We start from the raw sequence: 9,018 nt of genomic DNA on the forward strand, positions 1-9,018 counted from the left end.
GAAGGTGTGTGAGTGTGCGCGGGCGGACCGTTAGATTAACTTTGTGTTGCAGTCCAAACGGCAGTTTCTAAAAAGGGGAAGTGGGCGTGCGCAGTAATCCTGACCTTGAAAGATGGGCGCTAGACAGAGTTAATGTTTGGAGGGGAAAATGATTTGTTTCAAACGCGCTCGGCGCTGCCAAAGGACAAAGTAAAGGCAAACTAGACTAAATAGGTTTGAAGTTTTCTGGTTGGGCGCGTTTTGCTGGGAGTCTGGGCTGCAAGTTTATTCATGCTCTATTTTTTCTGTTTTTTTATACACAGCTGCCACTTTCTGCATTAGTGAGGGAGCTCTTTGATATGTGAAAGCAAAGTGTGGGCCTATTAAAGCATCACTTAGTTAATTTAGCTGGTCAAGATGGAACTAATTATTTATCATTGTTATTAATTATTATCCAGTATTTTTACTCTATGAAATCCAGTAGAGGACGTTGAAGCAGACATTGACTAAAAGCACATCAAAGTAAATACACTCACCACAGTTCCCACTGCTATACCTGCTGCTTAATGCTCATTATTAACTCCCTATGCTGCAAAGGTGGCTGCAAACAAGGCCCAAGCATTTAGGAGGCTGCAAATACCCCAACATTTGCTGTCAAAAATGAAAACCATGTATTCAGATACATGACAGCTCAAAAGTTTATGTTAACCCAGAAAATGTAATGTTTTCCCTGTATTATTGTACTTTTCTTATCAATTCAACAGCAAACAGATAGCCAAGACATTATTTTGCCCTTCAAACTTTAATTAAATGGTAAATGGACCAGTTCTTATTTAGAACTTTTCTACTCTGTCTGAGCACGCTTATACAACATGTTTACATTTACCCATTCATACAAGCACTTCCATGAGTAACTAAGCTAAGTTTTTACTGTCTAACATCCACACACATTCGTACTCCCACGCTTGTGTCGGAGAGCAACTTGGGGTTCAGTATCTTGCCCAAGGATGCTTGAGCATGCAACCTGGAGCAGCCAGGAATCAAAACGCCAACCTTCCAATCAGTAGGTGACCTGCTCTACTTCCTGAGCTACAGCCACGCATCACGTGGACGAGCTGCAGAGCTCAGTGTGGTTGAGCTCCAGTAACATCGCTGCTCACCACTCAGCTTGAAGAACACCAGCTGACTTGCTTCTTCTCCAAAGAGTCCTTACATAGTTTGGAGTTGTGCTTTGGGCCACTGTCCTGCTGTAGAAATAAACTGGATCCTATCAAGCAGCAGACACATGGCATGGCATTGTGCTCCTAAACAGACTGATTGCCTTCTGTTGTGTGTCATTCTGCATCCTGTTATTGTGTTACCAGTGTGTTTTTCTGTTCTTTGTATTAGGGGAAGCTCACTGATGACTGACTGAGGCCATCTGCGTGAAGATGTGGGTCCAAATAAGGGGCTCCACTTGGCCCAAGCTTTCTCACGCCTGTCTTGATTTATTTAATTTTTTTTTACTTTTTTGTTGGCCTGTTGACTCTTTGCATCTCCACAAATAATGACCAGCATGAAGTCTCAAAGTCACTGCTGAAGATGAAATCAGTGTTTTGTGATTACTCTTTAACTTGACTTAGACGGTTAATGACTCCGCCAGCTGAAGACCCGTTAAATGTTATTCAGGTGTTTACCGGGTGTGCCGATATATTAGGTATACCACTGGAACACGGGAGGGATGCCTGCTGAAAACGTTCACATTAACATTAAAAATCATTAATTATTTGAATAATTCCATGAATCGTTTTCAACATTTCTAATCAATTTATTGCTTCAAGGAAAAACAAAAAGCTTTTCTTTGAAAAACAGGTATTTTTAAGTGACCCCAAACATTTGAATATTATACTACTACTTAATCTGTTGTATAACACTTTAATGTCATGAGTATTTGAAGCTCAGTCGTTATTGTTTCCCATTTTAAACTTAATGTATCAATGAGTCAGCTTTTTTTTAGTTGATAATTAACTCTGTTGAATACAGATTTCTCAAGTGGTCACTTTGCCCTCCATCAGCAGTCTTGCAGCAGCGTTACTCATTAACTGGTCAAAAGTCTACAGTCAAAATGTGATGAATTTGACCAATGGAAGTCCAGCTTTATCCAGCTTACTTCAGCAGTTTATTTCTATGGGACTTAGGGGTATTTGTTCAGCTGTAGCTTAAATTTGAATAATTAACACTAGAACTCCTTTTTAAAAATTTTGCAGTGTAATATCTTTGTTGTATCCTTGTTGTGTATATTATATTCTAACATTGTCATTTTATTAAAATTACAAGACACAAGAGAGTTATAAGTGTTTCTACCTAGAACTCCCATAGGTGGTCATTCTGACACAGTGCATTATTTACATAAATTTATAATAAATAAATATATGTATAAATATAATTTGTAATCAATAAAAGATCAAAGAATACATGGATCTGTAATGTTACCAATCAACTAAAGATGGTCGTGGCCATGGTCATAGCAGTCATATTGGCCATGTGCATATACAGTGTAATTTGGTGAAGTTGGATGCTTTTTCATCTCTGATAGCTACCACCTGCTGTTGATGGGCAAAGTGTTGTTCCTGGTGTTATGAAGAACTTGATAAAAGGTGACTGGAGTTTATTTAAACCCTAGTGGGGGTTGTTCCCTTTGGAGGTGCTTGTTGACCCATTGTCTGTGCAGGTTCTCAGTCATACAGGTCATAGTAGTCTCTGAAGCTTTGTGGGTCATTGCCAGAAAGGGTTTCCTTACTTTTTACTTCAGGTGACCTCAATAGCTCACCTGAAGTAAGGTGAGAGTGGGGTTTGAGGCACCTGGAAGGGATCTCTAGACTGTATTGTAGGAAGCTGAGAGCTGGTGTCATAAGCTGCCACCTCTGTTCAATGATGGCTCTTCAAAGTGGACATAGATGGCCTGTTTTACTCCTCTTTCAAACCATCTTTGTTCTTGGTCCAAAATATGAACAGTGGCATCCTTAAAAGACATGTGGTTTTCACAACTGGGCCTTCATCAAATCAGTGAAGATGCACAGGAAAGAAAGTCAGACACCAACTAACATTATCTGTTATGTAGCAGGTTTGTCAGAGAAATGCAGGAGAATTTTCTCCAAGCATGATGTCCCAGCCACAAGACAAAAACTGGTCCCAAGGACAAAACTCAGAAACCCAAGCCAAGCAACATGGTGTACGCTGTGCAGTGCAGCAAGGAGTGCTCGGACCTCTACATTGGAGAAGCTAAACAGCCACTCCACAAAGGCATGGCATTGAAAGGCCACCTCAGCACAACAAGACTCAGCTGTACTGCTGCATCTAATGGATGAAGGACACTCTTCGAGGATGCTAGTGTTGCCTTTTTGGACTGGGAAGGCGGGATCGTTTGAAAGAGGAGTAAAAGAAGTCCAATGTCCACTGTGAACGACCATCACTGAACAGAGATAGTGACTTACAACACCAGTTGTCAGCTACCTACAGTGCAGTCTTGAGATCTCTCTCCAGGTACCTCAACTCACACTCCCACCTCACTGTCTTCAGGTGGAGAAGCCTGAAGAAGCTTCTTGGATAAGAGGGGAACCAGCTTAAAAAAAATGTAAAGAAGTCCCCTCACCTTTTTTTTTTTGAGCTGATGAGAATACCATGACCCGGATGACTGAGAATCCACACAGACATATGTTCCCGCTACTGATGTTCCTTGCCACAAACATCTTTAGTTGATTGATAACATTACAGATCCATGTATTCTTCCATGTTCTTATTGATTATGAATCATATTTATATATGTGATATTGATTTATTATAAATTTAAGCAAATAATGTATGGTGGTCAGAATGACAGCCTATGGGAGTTCAAGTGTTAATGTTGAAAATAGCAGAATGAGAATGATGTCAGGTTAATGTGAATCCCCAGGTTAGACTCATGAATAGCGTGTCTGTGTTAGACTGTGGGTTATTGATATTCTGATTTTCTTCACCCACACTGATCATTTCAAAACTTCTGTGCTGCCAAAGGGGACCTTGGAAAGCTCAGCTTTCTGATTATGTGGGCGCGATTTAGTCAATATGAAAAACTGACAAATGTTTCTCGTGCTGTTGGGGGAAAAAAAGCTACTTTCTATTCACTCCGTGTCTAAGTGGTGAAACACACAGCATTTTCCTTAAGATGGCGCTCACACCCAATGAACTTAGAAGGAGAACCCGTCAGTGAGACTCAAAGCTCCTTTTGTGTGACAAGCCCGGCTGAGCCCTCCTGGACTTGTGTTTTAACACACTTTTTTGCGTCCCTTTAGTCAGCTATATCACAGACTAATTCCCAAACTTGCCCAAATTCAAGAACTTTGTTGAGCAGATGTTCACACTGATGACAAAAGAAAATGTTAAAAGTGATTCTTTTTGTCCTCAACCTTGTTGCAGGTTTTAATGGGACATCAGTGAGTGAGAGGGCGTGTTAATACAGCATGAAGGCCATGTGGCTGTGTGCAACCATTTTCAAACATGCTCGTGTAATGTGGAGCATGTGACTGAAAAGTGTGAGCCAAGCAATGATTGGAACACATAAATGTAATTGCAAATAATATAAATGTGACACATCGAGGTATGTGAACAAAGCAGGTGTTTGAATTTAGAGGACTTGCTGTAGTGCGAGTACACATGTGCCACACGCAGGTTGCCTCTGCTTCTTGGGTCTGAACTTGGAGGCTGGTCATTACTGAACCAAGATGAAGACCAGCTCCTAAGATGAAGATGGCCACATTTTGATCAACAGTTTTGCAACACCATCTTTTAGCACTCTGCGTGATTTCACTTTGGATTCGGAAAGTACCATATTCTACCCACCCAAATTACCAAAGTCTTATTTATCCTTCAAATATTTGTGCGTTTGTTTAAGCAAAGAGATCGATGATCCTTTCCTCGACTTGTTTGTTTTCCCTCAGATCACGGCAAATGGATAAAACCCAGCAAAACTCTCCTGAAATATGACCATATTTTTTGAACAGGCAAACGCATCTGCGTGCGGCTCTGAGATTTATATCTGCACCTGCATATTTTTGGGGTGTGACATCATCCACCCAGAGTGCAGTCGGTGTAGAAGACAGGATGCCGAGCATTCCTTGAATACCCCACACAGGATCTCGCTTCTGCTTGTGAACACAGCTCCAGTGAGTGGAAAAATACAGGCTCTGCTTGGAGCCTGTGGGGTGACTGAGTGTGGACTGAGTGCTTAAAAGTTGGCTTGACTTTTGACTGACCTCCTTTTATGCCATATAATTATTTTAGTATTATAATAATAAAAAAAAAAACAGTACACACCTTTTAAGCCAACATAGCTTCTCTCATCTGACATTCTAGGAGGGGCTGTTAAAGGAAGGGGAGCCCTGCAGGCTTCAATGCAGCCATACATAATGTGCTTAAATTCCTCCAGCTAGTGTTTGGTTATCATGAAATCTGACCTTATCTCTGCTCCTGTCACGCAACAGCAGCTTGTTTGGCCTCTGTGCTGTGGAATGTCATGGATGCAGAAGGTTAGAAAAAGCACAGCAGCTTTTGTGACATAAATCACCCTCTTGCTGGGTCTGTTTGTCCATTAAATAGCTTTTGAAGCCGTTTTTGCTTTGGCACATTGGCCTATTTTATGCGACAGCTCCTTGACAGCGTCCCTGTAAAGATTTGACCCAGCAGACGGGGCCTGCTCCCGCTGACGTAAAGATTAGAGCAAGCCATTACAATGCCGCAGACACAGGATGTTTCAGAGGCCTCGCCGTCATAGTCACAATCCTCTTACTGATTTACTGCAGGTGCATACTCTGCCATGACATCAGTGTGTGGAGTAAATCTTCTCACTCAGGATTTTGTGAGTGTGTCCGCCGCGACAAAGACAAGATCACAAAATCCAGTTTTAAGGTACGATGAACAGTGGGAAGTGTAATTACTCAGCATGCCCCAGCAGTCACATTCACATTACAGACTCCTGACACACTGAGAGTCACTTCTGAAGATATGTGTACGGTTGTGGTTTTCAGCATCTCAATACTGAGGCATGTCTGTGTCCCCTTTATGAAAAATGCTGATTAGATGAATAACATTGTTTTTATCAGAGAAATTTGAAAAGAGAGATGTTTGAATGATCGTTTTTTTCTATACAGTTTGTATTAGAAGGCACAACGCTAACAATAATAATACATTTTTAATTCCTTTGACCATATGTTACAATGTGCTTTAAAAAAAAAAAAAAAAAGCAATAAAATACAGCAGGGTAGAGCGTGGACTCCAAAGAGAAGTACTCTTTTGGGCATCTCAAAGTCCCCCTAATGTTCCAGAGTTCCTGTTTTTCTTATTGGTCTTCCTCTGTGGTCATCTTCTCTTTAGCATAGCACGTCACAGCAATGTCAAGTACCTTATTTTTCTTTATGTCCGTTTACCTTGTGGAAACCACAAAATCTGTGACCGGAAAGCCTGAGTTATGTAGTTATCTTATGTATTGTTCTTTGCCAATACCTTTTAAACAAATCTGTGTCATGATCAGACAAATGAGTGTTTTGTGATCAAGCAGTAGAGCAGATGCTAAATCTTCTCATTCTCCAGTACCAGCCATTAATGTACAATGTTGCCCAATATTACCCAGTAACATTAACCTCACAGTTAACCTGTAATGTTTCTGTAGTTGGTATCAAGAGTGCAACCAATCATAGATGCAGTGAGGGTGTGGGGCACCACTTTAATGGAACTTAAAGGTCTTTATGGGAAAGAGATGTGATAGGTTATTGTCTGTGTCTGATAGGTTCATTGCATGGATATATTCATACTCTCATAAATGATGTGGAAGGGACCATCAAGTCCCACTGATCTGATCTGCTCTGAATGATATAAAAGGGAGGGCTGGGATTCTGTGCTTTCCTGACCTGGCAGCTGTGTCTGACCTGTTATATAACCTTTTTTTTCTTGGGGGTCTGTTAATTAAAATGACTTTGAAGTAGAGTCAGAGCTCAGCTGCTAAATGGGAGAGTCAACTGGCAATTTAGTGGAAGAGCCAAGTGAGGTGATGGTCAGTTCTGTCTGACTGGTGCTGAGTTCAAGCTGGAGGATGTGAAAAGAAACGAAGATGGAGTCAAGACTGCACTTTTTTATTTTTACATGAATCGTGTCATTTCGAAAGCTCCTTGAAATTGTCACCCACGCTCAAAGTCACAGCATTTCAAAGTCCCTGACCTTACAATTGACTGGATCCCCCACCACCACCACCACCACCCCCACCCCCAGAAACCCGCATCAGATCATAAAAGATGCATAACGACTCTCACACGCATACAAAAATACACACTCCCGCCAGCCTCCCTCTTTACAATGGCAAATCTGAAGACACAAAAGCCGGTGGGCTTGTTGGAGGAGGCGGGGGCCGCACATATGTCACCAAAAGCAGAGCCTCTCTGAAGCGGTGGTGAGGTCATGAATGAGCCTTTCATTGCAGAGGCATCACATCACTAGTAATGGTTTCTGTCAGAGACTACATTTGCATTGCTGTTAGATAAGACATCATAGTGAAGCTGACGGTTTACTCCCCCTCCAAACCTTAGCTTCACTGAATACAGACTCTTATTTTGTATTGGGGGCTTCAGGGGCTCACCATCATCACTTCTACAGGAAGTTGTGCTCCTTTTTCTCACACCCCAACATGAGTCACAGCCAATGTTTTGGCTAATTTGCAAACCAAACATATTCTGTTCCTTTTCATGGCTATCTCAGTCCCCACCTCCTCATTTGAGTTTGAGGCAGGGAATACAAGGCCCGTGCTTGACTGAGCCCTGAATGCTCTTTAGTTGTCACACTTTTCCCAAACGCCTTGCAGCTGCTCCTATTGTGGCCACGCAGGGAGGGCTCCTTGGCTGATTCTTTAAACCTCCTGCTGTCGCCCTGGCCTCAGAGGGGTTCATAGACGGGGAGTGTGGCCTGAACAATGGCCGACGCCATGACATCATGTTTCTTATTTTGGTTAAATCCTTATGCAGATATAAGATAGAGGATTCCATCACATGGAACAAAGCAGGGAAGGGTGGTACACAAATATTTTGAACATGTCAGTTGACCATTTCCTATCAGCTTTGTTTAGGTGCAATATAAATGTTTCTCTTCTTTTCAGTCTTCATATGCACCAAAAATAAAGTTTCACACTAAAAAACAAAACAAAAAACCAAACTATTCAAACTCTTTTTTTTTTTTTTTACTCTTTTTCCATCTGTTGAAATTTTGATGGACTAAATTATTTGGGAGCGATAAATGAAAATGATGGTTAGTTGAAACCTGTTCTATTGCTGGCCATACACAAAAACAAGTACAGAATTATATTTTGTGGGCTGGGAAAGTGTGGCTCCTTTCACAAGCAAATATGTTTATAAATTAGTTATACACTCACCAGACACCAGACACTTTATTAGGTACACACTGCTAGCCCAGTCATGATGGATCCATGCTTTCATGCTGTTTACCAAATCAACAGAAATCAAGACTCGTCAGACCAGGAAACATTTTTCCAGTCTTCTGTTGTCCAATTTTGGTGAGTCTGTGCAAACTGCAGCCTCAGATTCCTGTTCTTATCTAGCAGGAGTGGCAGCCAGTGTGGTCTTCTGCTGCTGCAGCCTATCTGCTTCAAGGTTTAACATGTTGTGCGTTCAGAGGTTTCTGCATATCTTGGTTGTAACGAGTTATGTTGCCTTCCTATCAGCTCATCTGGCCATTATCCTCTGACTTCTCACTGGATATTTTTGCTGTTTTGGCCATTCTGTAAACCCTCGAGACGCACCGAGTTGCTGCCACGTGTTTAGCTGATTAGATATTTGAATTAACAAGCAGTTTAACACATTTGCCAAAGTGGCTGAGATGTGTGAATTTTTCTGTTGAACTGATATTATCTGCATCAGATTACAGACTGTGACATTAATTTCAAAACTATATCTACGTTATGATTTGCATTATGAAAGATATGAGATTATATGAAATGAAAAAAAGAGCAGAACTGCAACCGTG

Source organism: Archocentrus centrarchus, chromosome 10 (genome assembly GCF_007364275.1).
Source record: "Archocentrus centrarchus isolate MPI-CPG fArcCen1 chromosome 10, fArcCen1, whole genome shotgun sequence".
NCBI lineage: Eukaryota > Metazoa > Chordata > Actinopteri > Cichliformes > Cichlidae > Archocentrus > Archocentrus centrarchus.